Source organism: Mus caroli, unplaced genomic scaffold, assembly GCF_978045245.1.
Source record: "Mus caroli unplaced genomic scaffold, Mus_caroli_1 scaffold_1, whole genome shotgun sequence".
Taxonomy (NCBI): Eukaryota; Metazoa; Chordata; class Mammalia; order Rodentia; family Muridae; genus Mus; species Mus caroli.
In genome coordinates, this window is record NW_028227256.1 from 77,962,165 (window position 1) to 77,977,623 (window position 15,459).

The following is a 15,459-nucleotide window of genomic DNA, read 5'->3' on the forward strand; positions in this document are numbered from 1 at the left end:
GCATGCATTTGTGTGCATGGGCTTGTGCACATCTCCATTTGTCTTTGAGTGAGTCAGTTCTGATCCCTCCTTACGATCATGTGGGCCCAGAGGTTAAACTCAGATAGTCAGGCTTTGCAGGGAACTACCATGCCTGCTTAGCCATCATGCTAGCTTCCACAGCTATCTTTTAGCACTTAATGACTATTAAGAACTATGTTATTTTGGAACAATATATGAGATTATTTTAAATTAAATATAGCCACAAGGATTAGTCTTGTAGAAATCTGAGGGTCCTCAAAGAATATAATAATGTTGCGCGTTCTTGAAGAATTAAATAATTAAAGAAATGGAACAATTAACACAAAATATATCTTTATGAATAATTGATCTTATTTGAATAATGGGCATCATTCCTGCTGAGATGGAGCAGCCCCAAACATCCAAGTATTCTAATATCCATTCATTTTTCATAACTAGTAATATAACTAGGCTTCCTCATGTATATTTTTATGGGATTTGAACTATTGCTCCAATTAGTTCTATAAACTATCTAAATTTATCTGACCATAGAATTACAGGTAGTAGTCAAATCAAATGTAGACATTGCTGTAGAAAAATAGGAAGTTTTGAGAACTTACATCATATAGATGTCAACTGGGTCTAGTTGCTAAAAAAAAATGTGAAGATGTTTACTGGTGTTACTTGTGGGCTGTGGTGGTTTGAACTGATTTGACCAACATAGATTCATGTGTTTGAATGCTTTGGCCATAGGGAGTGATTCTCTTAGGAGGTGTGGCACTGTTTTAGCAGGCATGGCCTTGTTGGAGGAAGTGTGTCACTGAGGGTAGGCTTTGAGGTCATATATATTCTCAAACTCCTCCAAATGTATAATTCTAGTCTTCTCCTGGATGCCTTCAGATCAAGATGTACAACTCTTGGCTCCTTCAGCACCATGTGTTCCTGAATGCTGCCATGACAGCAATGGACTAAACCTCTGTAACTATAAGCCTACTCCAATTGAATGTTTTCCTTTGTAAGAATTGAATTGGTCATGGTGTGTCTTTACAGCAATGAAAATACTATCCAAGACATAGTCCTAATATTTATTGCATTTCTCCTCCTGTAGAAGATTGACAGCATTTATTGTGATTAAGAGAATTCAAATAGCCTATATAAAGATACCAGAATCACATTAGACATTTGCTGAAATAATATTGAAGCCACAATAAAAACCAGCATATTTATGTGATCTCTGAGGAGCAAATATTAAATCTATTCATCTACTGAGATGCTAATTTGAAAATGATATTTCTTATAAGACTGTGTGGTTTTGGGAAAGTTAGATGAAAATATTCTAAAGATATATCCTGCTTTCTGAATAATATAAAATGAAAAAATATATTTTGAAGCAACTACAATGTTTCATTTGATGAAAGAAGAATAAAATTCATTGTACAGTCAAATAGTTCTCACAGCCTTTTAAATCTTTTTTATATTGTGTAGAGGTTTTAATATAATTGACAATTTTACCTTTTAAATTGCTGTGCCAATCATTGATTATGAGATACAGTGTTATTCTTTCTTTGAGTTATGATTGGATTGAGTCATTGCTTAGAATACAGCCTTGAAATTGTCCCCACTTTCACATAAGTGATTCAGTATTTTATTCAGAATATAAAATTCAGAATCACATCCCCTTTCTTGATTTTATTATGCCTCTTAGGAAATGAGACATACATAACAGTTATATGGTAGGAGTTTCAGGTATGCATAATTTTATTTGTCCTTCTAATAAACATTATCTTTTTATTAGAGTTTTATTCTCCCAGTAAACAGATAATTATTTGATTGCCTTGTAATATAAGAAATTACAATTACTGAAGGAGAGTGAAAAATCAGAACTGTTTGGAATTAAAGAATCTTTCTCTTAGAGAAACAGAGAAAAGTCAGTTAGATGAGCCAATTCCCCCTGTATGGTAGATGAAATGTCCAGCATTTTACCAATACTACCAATGCTTAGATCTTATTTTCTATAAAATACATCTAAGATGGGATTATGACTTAGACACATATATTTTTTGGAGATTCAAATCTGATCCCAATCAAATACAGGTTTGCATGTTAATTTACACAATAGCATCTATAGCCTGAGAAAAACAAATACTACTGAACCAAAAATCCCTAAAATGTTCTAATTAAAGTTCACATATACAGAATCATACTTACATACATAAATACATACTACATTACATAATGATTTTTAAGTAGGAGATTTAAATTTTAAGATTTTTGATTCAATTGGATACATTGTTTCAAAAATCCAACTCTGTTACATTATTGAAATGCAAAGCATTTATCTAATTCAATATATATGGGTTTGATATATTAATATGTAGTTATTGTTTTTACATAGTTATAGTTAAAATACACAAAGCAAATAAGTGAAAGATCTCTGGGTATTTTTATCTATAATAAGCTGACACAAATCCATTGATTATGACCAAATTATTTTTATTTATTTATTATTTTAATTAGGTATTTTCCTCATTTACATTTCCAATGCTATCCAAAATGTCCCCCATACCCTCCCCCCCACACCCCTACCCACCCACTTCCACTTTTTGGCCCTGGCGTTCCCTTATACTGGGGCATATAAAGTTTGCAAGTCCATTGGGCCTCTTTTTCCAGTGGTGGCCGACTAGGCCATCTTTTGATACATGACCAGATTATTTTTAGAAAAGAATATAAATAGTATGAAGAGTAAAAATAAGAGAAAAGAAGAAATACTTTTGTTATCTATACTTTATAATAAAGTAGAAGAGATTGATATATGATTATTAAAATAGAGATAGAAATTTGAGTGTAAACAAGAACCCAATAAATAATTTCAGAAGGTTGCATTTATAAATGTATGTACATATATGTAACACTTAAAATTAAAGAATAAGAAGCTGTGACTGTGAGGAATTAAAGCACTTAGGTTCTGGAGGGGTGAGAAGGACATGAAATGAGGTGTGAAATCTTCAAGGTAAATAAAACATATATGAGAGCCCATCTATACAGAAAAGTTATTAAGAAAGTTACAGGGACTATGTTCCAAACTGAAATTAAGAACATAATGACAACTGCATGCTCTGAGTTTGTATTTGTGCTGGTTCGTGATTCCCAGCTGTGACGTCAGATAAGTTGTTTGACTCTCTGATTTTTGGGTGTGTCATCTGGGAAATGGGTAGAATATGCCATTGTTCACCTGCAGAAGCATAGAAATGAGAGTCACACTGAGCAGCCATTCCACAGGATGACATGTGGCAGGAACCCAGCACATCACAGGGAATATAGACCCAAATCAATTTTTAAAAATTAATCTTTCTGTGACAGATGTAATTTCCTTCCTTCCTGCCTATTTCTAGCTGCTCACAGTGATGAATTTCATTATATTTAGAAAAAGAGTTCACCCATAAGGGAGGCATGATGTACGATTCCTTTTTCATGAAATACTAGAAAACCCCAATCTATACTGATAGAGAAAGAGGATAAAGGAATATTTGAAAGGGGTGCTGACAAAGTTTGATAGGATGATGGTGTGTGTGTGTGTGTGTGTGTGTGTGCGTGTGTGTTTGTGTGTGTGAGGGAATGTACATATGAATGCATGTGTGTTGTGTGTGTGTGCATGTATGTGCATCTTTATGTGTTGTGTCTCCATGTATTCTGTTCTTGGTTCTAATTATGGTAGTATTTATGGTGTTATATACATAAATTTTAAAGAATTTATCCATGTGTATAAGTCATACTTTAACAAAAGAAGCATGAAAATACCAATCAACTGTTAGAAAGATGTGAGGTGGCTGACAAATGTAGGTGCAGAAGAGAATCCGAAGGATCTTCTGCAACAGTGTGTAGCTGGTGTAGATTGGGTTGTAAATTCATTGATTGGAATTCACTTTTAGCTGAAATATTCTGAGAAAACATACTTGTAAAACTCCAATGAAGCTCTAAGATGACATGCAGGCAACAAAAACAGAGTATTCATAGAGAACATAAGGCTCAAAACTGAAGCAGCACTGGAAAATAGACAAAGCTAAAATAAAGTTCAGGATCACAGTTGGAAAGTACCAAGAGAACATAAATGCTGGTTGTGTTCACAACATTGAGCAGTCAGAGAAATGTCCAACAGCAAGTCGGTAATCTGTATGTAAACAGATGTTGAGAGATGTTACTGAGCACTGAGCTGTCACTAACTACTGATAGTACGGGCTCTGGTTCACAAGCTCTGTGCATGTCCATTAAGAGAATTTATGCTGCTCATCAAAGAGAATAAATGAATAGAAAAAAAACTTTGAAGATTTTAAGGTTAAATTGAACGGTTCTTTCTGTTTCTTACAATAAACAGCAATCAGAAATAGTTCTAAATTACAGCCCAGACTAATTTAGGATATACTTAAATGGTTATCAGGAGGGAAGGCCCTGAGGGAGGTAGAGTACTAAATTCGAGGGTGGGTGGTGGGGTTCATGGAAGGTACTGGTAAGTCAGACAGATTTTCATTATTATAGAACATTGGACAAATTTCTTACAGACCCAACTTATCTTGCAGAATGGAGTTCAGAGTTAGGTTATAAGCAACTCTACTTCAGGTTAATGTGGGAACTGGAGCTTCAACTCTTAGACTGGAGAATGAACTGCTTTATACAGCACACCATGACTGGGATTTGTGGCTGTGTTAAGGCCAGTGACCCAGCATGGCAATGACCCCATGATGTACCGTTCTAAGAGACCAGTTGATATGCATGCACTGTAAGCATCCCTGTAAGCAGAACATTATCGGTCATGACTCCTCCAGAATCCTGCTCCATTTTCTCTATACCTGCTCTACTGATCCCTCCACTCAAACTTCCGTTGTCCCCTTCTGTCCTTCACTAGGGAACAGAAATGCTTTGGATCTGATGGATCTTCTGCCTCTTTCTGCATTGCTCCTGTTTTCTTCCACAGGGGATTCTTGTAAAAAATTCTACGACATCAGATTCAATTTTGGCCCCTGCTTTTTAGAAGGACTGGGCTGTTTCTGTCTGCAACAGAAATTGTTACTCTTAGGACCCAGATATAGCTGTCTCTTGTGAGACTAGGCCGGGGCCTAGCAAACACAGAAGTGGATGCTCACAGTCAGCTATTGGATGGATCACAGGGCTCCCAATGGAGGAGCTAGAGAAAGTACCCAAGGAGCTAAATGGATCTGCAACCCTATAGGTAGAACATTATGAACTAACCAGTACCCCGGAGCTCTTGACTCTAGCTGCATATGTATCAAAAGAAGGCCTAATCGGCCATCACTGGAAAGAGAGGCCCATTGGACATGCAAACTTTATATGCCCCAGTACAGGGGAACGCCAGGGCCAAAAAGTGGGAATGGGTGGGTAGGGAAGTGGGGGGGAGGGTATGGGGGACTTTTGGGAGAGCATTGGAAATGTAATTGAGGAAAATACGTAATAAAAATATTAAAAATTAAAAAAGGAAGATATCATTAGGAATTCTACAGAGATCTTTAACAAAATAGGGAATTTTTAAAAAGACAAATGGTGGTCTATACCAGGATACCTTTCCGTAATGTGGTTCCAGGACACTAGGATGTGTCCTACAAGATGAGAAAGGGAGAAATATAAATGAGGATACATTATAAAGTACAGATTTCTTTTGTCAAGTTTTGCATTTAAGTTTTTTGGTGCTTTTCAGTCTTAAGTTTTAACTATTTTCCACTAATTAATTAATTAGTTAAATTACTAGCCATCCTGATTGTATCCCACTTCCCAGTCTCCCCTCACTTAGCCCCTCTACCATCCCTCGATTCCCTTTATCTTTGAGAAGGGTGGAGTCACTGCAGGACTATGTACATTCTCTCCCATTAAGGCCAACCAAGACAGCACAGTTAGTGGTCAGAGTAAGCCTCTCCTTTAGTTGTTTGAGAACCTGCATGCAGGTTGGCTGGAGGCTTAGGTCCAGCCATTGTATGTTCTTTGCTTGGTTATTCAGTCTCTAGGAGCCCCTATAGGTCCAGGTTAGTTGGCTCTGTTGGTCTTTCTGTGGAGTCCCCATCCCCTACAGGTTTCTTACTTCTTCCCCTACCTCTTCCACAATATTTCTTGAGCTCCACTATTTTTTGATTAAGTAAGTAAGCAGTAAAAGTATTCAGAGAGAGAGAGAGACAGACAGACAGACAGACAGACAGACAGACAGACAGACAGACAGAGGAAGAGAGAGACAGAGAGACAGAGGCAGAGAGATATAGAGAGAATCTGAACTTATTAATCCAGGTCTGTATAGAGTATATATCCTATATGATATAATATATATCATATATAATATATTATCTATAAAATATATCATGTCGAATAGAATATAGAATATATATATCTTAGAGTGGGAAGATTTGAGAAGTGCCATGGTTAATATGACTGACTTTTTATTCCTATTTTTTTTTTAATTTCATGGTTCTAAATCAGAATTTAATCATAGTACCCAGAAAAGCAGAGGTGTAGAGATTCACAGTGGGAGTTGTAATCTAGCCCTATTCATTTTGACCTCAAAACCCAAATTATTTATAACAAATCATTTCCTATTCTTTTCTTCACTATTCAGGAACATCTGTCCACCACTTACATGATCACTTATCTTGCTATTGTGTCATTTTGATGAAAAAGAAATTGTTCTAAATATCTAAATACAAGGCCCCATATTAACGGTGCTTTTTAAATCCCCACAGATGTGGGAGATGACCCCTTTCCATCCCTGAAGATTGTAATTGGGCCAGTCTTTAGTACAGTTTGTTCCAATAAAAAGATACAATTTTATTCATTAATTTGTGTATTCATTTAGCAAATCACTTTAGAGTCTTATTATATCAGGACTTTTGGGTCTATTTTAGTATATCTTTTTGTATTTCTTGGAACCTCTCCAGTTATTCTAGACTCTTTTAAAGGTTGGTGATCAATATTAGACATTATTATAAAAAGAACCTTACTTGCTAAAAGGGTTAGATGTTAATTCTTTCATTTTAATGATATATTAGTATTTTAAATATTAAACCACTTCTGTAAAAACCTTGCCCTGTTCCAACCCTAGAAGACTATCTGTGATACTATGTATTCAAATACTCACACCAATCTTTTCTATATCCTACTAATTATATTTATTAATCTGTTCTAGTGACTTATTACATGTCTATTCTATTTTGTAGTCTTAACTCTGGCATCCAGATAGTTTACTACATGGTATTGGTACAGGTGGATCAATGGAATAGAATTGAAGACATAGAAGTAAAACCACATACATATGGACACTTGATCTTTGACAAAGAAGCCAAAAATATACAATGGAAAAGAGGAAGCATCTTCAATGAATGTTGCTGGTCTAACTAGTAGTTGCTGATGTGTTAGAATGGCGGGTCACGTCTCAGCAGTATGCTAGGCCAAGACAGTTCCATGTGGGGGAGGTTTTATTGGAAGGGAGAGACAAGGCGGTGGCAGAAAGAGATGAGGGGGAGAGTGAGGGAGGGGCGTTCTCCTTATTTATATGGAAAATTACATAATGCAGGTAAAGATGGGAGGTTGAGACAAGTGGATTCTGGGACTATGGTGCCTGTTGCCTTAGCAACTGGTCTGCAGGTAACAGGTCTCGCTGTCACTTATGTTATGTCATAGGTTTGGGATGTCCTGATACCAATGGTCAGTATGTAGAAAAATGAAAATAGATCCATATTTGTCACCTTGCACAAAATTCAAGTCTAAGTGGATCAAGAACCTCATCATAAGACCAGATATACTGAATCTAATAGAAGAGAAAGTGGGGAAGAGCCTCAAACTCATTGGCATGAGGGGGAAATTTCCTAAACAGAACTCCAATGTCTCAGGCTCTAAGATCAACAATTGACAAGTGGGACCTCATGAAACTGGAATACATCAGTAAAGCAAAGGATATAGTCAATAAGACAAAGCAGCAACCTACAGATTGGGGAAAAAAATCTTCACTAACCTCACATCTGATAGAGGGCTAATACCCGAAATATATGAAGAACTCAAGAAGCTAACCTCCAAAAAACCAGACTACCCAATCAAAATATAAGGCATATAACTAAACAGAGAATTCATAACAGAAAAAACGCAAGTGGCTGAGAAGCACTTAAAGACATGTTCGAAGTCCTTAGTGATCAGAGAAATGCAAATCAAAATGACCCTGAGATTCCAACTTATACCAATCAGGATGGCTAAGATCTAAACCTCACGTGACAGCACATGTTGTTAAGAATGTGGTGGTGGGATAGCAAATTGGTACAACTACTCTGGAAATCAATCTGGTGGTTCCTCAGAAAACTGGAAGTAGATCTACCATAAGAATTTTCTTCAATTTCCTATTTTGTCTCATTGTAATCTGTAGATGAAATTTTTTAAACTTGGCCTGGGGTTTCTACCCTGCCTTTATCATCTAGTTCCTGGATGAAAGATCACACACAACCTTTATTTTTACAGTAAGTTTTAAACAGCATAATAGCTGGACAGGTATCTCCCTTTATGCTCTGATAATCACCCCGATTATTACTTACCACTTATTATGTTTCATCTGAGCTGCTCTTAACTATCCAGCCCATAGGACCACATCTTCTTGACTCCTAAACCATGGTAACTTCCTTTCTTTCTCCTGCATGGTCTTCTCCTTCTCTCTCTTCTCTGACCCCACGCTAAGGAAACCTAAATCCCACATATGTCCCTTCAGCCCAGCTATTGGCTATAGGCATCTTTATCACTCACAATTAACTGGGGGACAGGTTCAGCTAGCATCTATGTATAGACTCTGTCATCTTTGAGGCAACCAGTTTTGTGGGCCAAATTACCATTATAAAACAAACAGCATTAGGCTAATCCCCTACAATAATCACCTTGATACTCACCACCCAACTTCTCTTTCTTCTCACTCTTTCCATATCACACCTAGGCTTGGTTAATCACATTTCTGCTTTCAAGTCCACATTTTCTTTTATAGCTTCTATGTATGTCAAAGAACATGCAGTAACTAACTTTCCTGATCTTTTCCAAATTTCCTCCTTTTTGCTGTAAATAACAAGGTTTTGTTCTTTTTAAGGTAGGAAAATTGTCCATTCTATTTATACCATTTTAAAAAATTTATTCTATAATTGGTGTAAAATATAATCAGTACTCCACAGCACCTTGAAATCTGTAGCACAATAGCCTCCATGTTTTATGAAGCATTGGCATCACCAAACAGACAGATACAAGATGATCTGAAAGGCTAATTGCCATTCTTCTATCTGTTCATCCTGTTTGCATATGGCACACCATCCCATTATATCTCATAGTAGTGCAGGAATTAATTCAAAAGCCATCTGTATAGAAGAACTAAGATAAAAGAGACAGTTGTAGTGGTGCACACCTTCTAGGCCAGCATTAAAGGGAATAGAACAAGAAGATTTTGAATTTGAAGCCAATGTAAGATACTTAGCAATGCCCTGTCTGAAACAATAGCAAAAACTAAGATATAAACCTGCCTGGAAACTTCATTCCTTCAGCCAAACTATTCAGCTTCTCCATTATCTTATGTTGAACATTAGGATAATTATGCCGAGATGGCAGATATGATAGGAAAGGAGGGTGACACATCAATATGTGATAGATATAAAGATCATGTTCAAACGTGGGAACCCTACATGTAGATGTAGGCAGTTACTTAGTTTATGTGGTGTAAACAAGCAAACAAGTAAGCAAAATATGAGGCTTATTTTGAAAAATATTTCAGCTCATGGAAACAAGAAAGATCAAAGGGGAAATAACCTGTTAGCTCTTGAGTGACATGCTCATTTGACTGGTTTAAAAACTAAGAGTCGCCTTCCGGTCAGTGTCAGCCTCAGGCCACCTTGAGCACAAACTCCACGGACTATCCCACAGTCCCCAGAGGAGTTTCCACACCCCAGGCACCCTAGCATGCCCAGAAACTTAGGATTACTGGTGAGTCAAACACAACATCTGTTCCAAAACAGTTGTGAGGGGCCTTTGCCAGCAGGAGCAGGGACACAGGAAACCTGCATGACCAGCAGCTCAGGTTCCTTCTGGTCTGTGCTTTCGAACACAGGGGACAGCCCCAAGGTCCCCCAGAGGAGGTACCTCTTCCAGGTGATGCAACACACCTAGGATCTTAGGATTCTAGGATCGCAGGATCCCAGGAGCTTGGTCACACCAGGATTTCAGGGTCTCAGAGGAAGCTTGAGTGCGAAGAACTCTGACATACCCAGAATCTCAGATTCACAGGATCCTAGAATAACAGGATCACAGAGAAAGCTGGACTCTGAAGAGTTCTGAATCAAGCTGGATAACAGGAAGGAGAGGCTCCATTCAGATATAATGAGGGCAGTGAACACTTGAGATAATCAGATGGCAGGAGGCAAGCATAAAAACAGAAGCAACAGAAACCAAGGTTACTTGGCATCATCAAAACCAAACTCTCACACCATAACAAGTCCTGGATACACCATCACACCAGAAAAGCAAGATATGGATCTAAAGTCACTTCTCATGATGATGACGGAGGACTATAAGAAGGAAATTAATAATCCCTTAAAGAAATACAGGAGAACACATCCAATCAGGTGAAAGAAATGAAAAAAAATGAGAATCTAAAAATGGAAGTAGAAATAATAAAGAAATCACAAAGAGAGACCACTCTAGAAATAGAAAACCTAGGAAATAAGTCAGGAGCCATTGATGCACACATAATCAACAGAATACAAGAGATAGAAGAGAGAATCTCAGGTACAGAAGATACCATAGAAAACATTGATACAACAATCAAAGAAAATGTGAAATGCAAAAAGATCTTAACACAAAAAGCATCCAGGAAATCCAGGACACAATGGGAAGACCAAACCTAAGGATAATAGGTATAGATGAGAATGAAGATTTTCAACTTAAAGGTTCAGTAAATATCTTCAACAAAATCATAGAAGAAAAGTTCCCCAACCTAAAGAAAGAGATGCCCATGAATAATCAAGAAGCCTACAGAACTCCAAACAGGTAGGACCAGAAAAGAAATTCCTCCCCTCACGTAATAATCAAAACACCAAATGCACAAAACAAAGAAAGAATATTAAAAGCAGTAAGGGAAATAGTCAAGTAACATAGAAAGGCAGACCTATCAGAATTACACCTTACTTCTTCCCAGAGACTATGAAAGCCAGAATATCCTGTGCAGATGTCATACAGACCCTAAGAGAACACAAATGCTAGCCCAGGCTACTATACCCAGAAAAGCTCTTAATTACCACAGATGGAGAAACCAAGGTACTCCATGACAAAACCAAACTTATACAATATCTTTCCACAAATCCAATTCTTCAAAGGATAATAAAGGGAAAACTTCAACAAAAAGAGGGAAACTGAGCTCGAGAAAAAGCAAGAAAGTAATCTTTCTTCTTTTAAAATATTTTTTTATTATGTATTTTCCTCAATTACATTTCCAATGCTATCCCAAAAGTCCCCCATACACTCCCCCTCATTCCCCTACCCACCCATTCCCACTTTTTGGCCCTGGCATTCCCCTGTACTGGGGAATATGAAGTTTGCATGTCCAATGGTCCTCTCTTTCCAGTAATGGCCAACTAGGCCATCTTTTGATACATATGCAGCTAGAGTCAAGAGCTCCGGGGTACTGGTTAGTTCATCATGTTGTTCCAACTATAGGGTTGCAGATCCCTTTAGCTCCTTGGGTACTTTCTCTAGCTCCTCCATTGGGGGCCCTGTGATCCATCCAATAGCTGACTGTGAGCATCCACTTATGTGTTTGCTAGGCCCCGGCATAGTCTCACAAGAGATAGCTATATCAGGGTCCTTTCAGCAAATGCTTGCTAGTGTATGCAATGGTGTCATCATTTGGAGGCTGATTATGGGATGGATCCCTGGATATGGCAGTCTCTAGATGGTCCATCCTTTTGTCTCAGCTCCAAACTTTGTAACTCCTTCCATAGGTGATTGTAATCTTTCAACAAACCTAAAGAAGATAGCCAAATGAACAGAATTCCATCTCTAGCAACAAAAATAACAAGAAGAAACAATGTCTTTTCCTTAACATCTCTTAATATTAATGGACTCAATTCCAAAATAAAAAGACATAGACTAACATACTAGTTATGTAAACAGGACCCAACGTTTTGCTACATACCGGAAATCCACCTCAGGGACAAAGTAAGGCACTACCTTAGAGTGAAAGACTGGAAAACAATTTTCTAAGCAAATGGTCCCCCAAAACAAGCTGGAGTAGCTATTCTAATATAGAATAAAATCAACTTTCAACCTAAAGTTCTCAAAAAAGACAAGGAGGGACACTTCTTACTCATCAAAGGTAAAATTTACCAAGATGAATTCTCAATTCTGAGCATCTATGCTCCAAATGCAAGGGCATCAATATTCATTAAGGAAACTCTGCTAAAACTCAAAGCGCACATTATACCTTACACAATAATAGAGTAGGAGACTTCAACACCCCACTCTAATCAATGGGTGGATCCTGGAAACAGAAACTAAACATAGACACAGTGAAACTAACAGAAGTTATGAAACAAATGGATTTAACAGATATCTATAGAACATTTCATCCTAAAACAAAAGGATATACCTTCTTCTCAGCATCTCATGGTACCTTCTCCAAAATTGACCATATAACCAGTCACCAAACAGGCCTCAGCAGATACAAAAATATTGAAATAATCAGATGCATCCTATCAGATCACCATGGACTAAGGATGATCTTCAATAATAACATAAATAATAGAAAACCCACACACACATGTAACCTGAACAACAATCTACTCAATGATAACTCCGTCAATGAAGAAATAAAGAAAGAAATTAAAGACTTTTTAGGATTTAATGAAAATGAAGCCACAACATACCCAAACTTATGGGACACAATGAAAGCAGTCCTAATAGGAAAACTCATAGCTCCGAGTGCCTCCAAAAAGAAGCTGCCGAGAGCATACATTAGCAGCTTGGCAGCATACCTGAAAGCTCTAGAACAATAGGCAGCAAATTCACCAAGGAGGAGTACATTGCAGGAAATAATCAAACTCAGAGCTGAAATCAACCAAGTGGAAACGAAAAGAACTATTCAAAGAATCAACCAAACCAGGATCTGGTTCTTTCAGAAAATCAACAAGATAGATAATTTCCCTAGCCAGACTAACTAGAGGGCACAGGGACAGTATCCTAATTAACAAAATCAGAAATGAAAAGGGAGATATAACAACAGAATCTGAGGAAATCCAAAAAATCATCAGATCCTACTACAAAAGCCTATACTCAGCAAAACTGGAAAACCTGGCTGAAATGGACAATTTTCTAAAGAGATACCAGGTACCAAAGTTAAATCAGGATCAGATTAACGATCTAAACAGCCCCATATCCCCTAAAGAAATAGAAACAGTCATTAATCGTCTTCTAAACAAAAAAGCCCAGGACCAGATGGGTTTATTGCAGAGTTCTATCAGACCTTCAAAGAACATAATTCCAATACTCCGCAAAATATTCCACAAAATAGTAACAGAAGGTACTCTACACAATTTGTTCTATGAAGCCACAATAACTCTGATACCTAAACCACAAAAAGACCCAACAAAGAAAGAGAACTTTAGACCAATTTCCCTTAGGAATACCTATGCAAAAATACTCAATAAAATTCTTGCAAACTGAAAGCTAGTTAGTGCTAGAAAATGATCAAAAGAGGAAAGATGAATTTTTCATTAGATAAAGGAAGAAGAACAAAAACCTCAGACATAGAAAATGGTCACACAGATGAATGATTGAATTTGTTCTGAATGGATCAAGAACTGTGGTTGGTAAGACAAAGAGAGAGGAGAGGAAAGTCCTCCTGACTGTGGAAGACACTTGGGATGTGTTGCCACAGTCATATTGGGAAATAATTGTGATATGTAAAGAACTCAAAAACAGAGTGTTGTCTGTCTTAGATCTGAGTTTGTCAAGTTAAACGGTAATGCAGTGTAAGAAATTAACATGAATTAGACCACTCCAGTAAGAGGCTCCTTCTAACTACTGAGCCATTAAAAGTCTAAGGAATGATGGAGAGTCATCACACATTTATTTTGTCCTTTTTTTTAATGATGGCATTGATACAGTTATTTAATACACAAAATATTTGAGTTTGTCATGGATATTAAAGGATGGCACACATTATTCAAATGCAGTCATTCTTTCAGGAGGTCCTAATCTTATGAGGGCACTGGGATTGAAATAAGGCAGTGAATAAGTAATTCATGATTCCAAAAATTAAGTAAAGGTAAATTCAAATGGACATGACTGATAATCACATAAATAGATGACAAGTTAGGGCAATTGCCTGAGTAGAAATTGTTGTGAAAGAAGCAGGTGCGATTCTGATAGAGAAAACTAGAGATGCTGGTGGAAAAGTTTTCCCTAAAATTTCCCTAGGGAAATACAAATCATTAAGCACACAGCTTCACAGCTTCATCAAGAACAAAACAAAAAGAAAATCAAAAGCAGAGATAAAAGATAGACAAAAAAAAACAAAACAAAACAAAACAAAAAACAACCAAACAAAAAAAAATCCAAAAAACAAAAGCCAAGCTGTGCAAATAGAATAGGGAAGAACACCTGGATGCTATTGTCATCCCTTGAAAGAAAGAAAGAAAGAAAGAAAGAAAGAAAGAAAGAAAGAAAGAAAGAAAGAAAGAAAGAAAGGAAGGAAGGAAGGAAGGAAGAAAGAGGAAGAAAGCATTATAGTCATATGACTTGATTTTTCACAAGGCTAGAATAACATACTTTAGTTTTATTGTAACAGCAATGAAAAAGTATTAAAGTGGTGTAAGGCAAGAGAAACAGAACAAGATAGATTCTAAAAAAATTGTTTTAATCTTCCTTTTATAGTGAAAGTAAATAAAATGTTTAAGAAAAGTATAATGAGTAGCTAAAGAAATGATTCGGTGGTTAAAAGAGAAATGAAGGATTTATCAAATTTCTTCTTGTACAAACCTTTCCATTTAATGCTTTGATATCTTTACTTTTTATTGCATGAGTGTCTTGTCTGGATGTATGTCTGTGTACCCTTCATGTACCTTGTGTTCCCAGAGATCAGAAGAGGTTGTTGGATTTACTGGATGTGGAATTACGGACGCCTATGAGCCATAAAGAGGATGCTGGGAATTGTACCAGTTTTGTCTGGAAGAACAGCCAACGTTCTTAACCCCTGAGCCATTTCTCCAACCCATAATTTAATTTAAATAATTATTTATCTATTTATATTCTAAGTAAATTCCACACTCTGTTTTCCTTTTAACACTTCTCAGTTTAAGTGATACTATTGTTGAATCATTTTGCATATTTAACTTCTACTACAGTATTCATTTTATGTAGAAAGTACCTTATCTTTTTTGTTATCTGTTATGCCCTCTGATT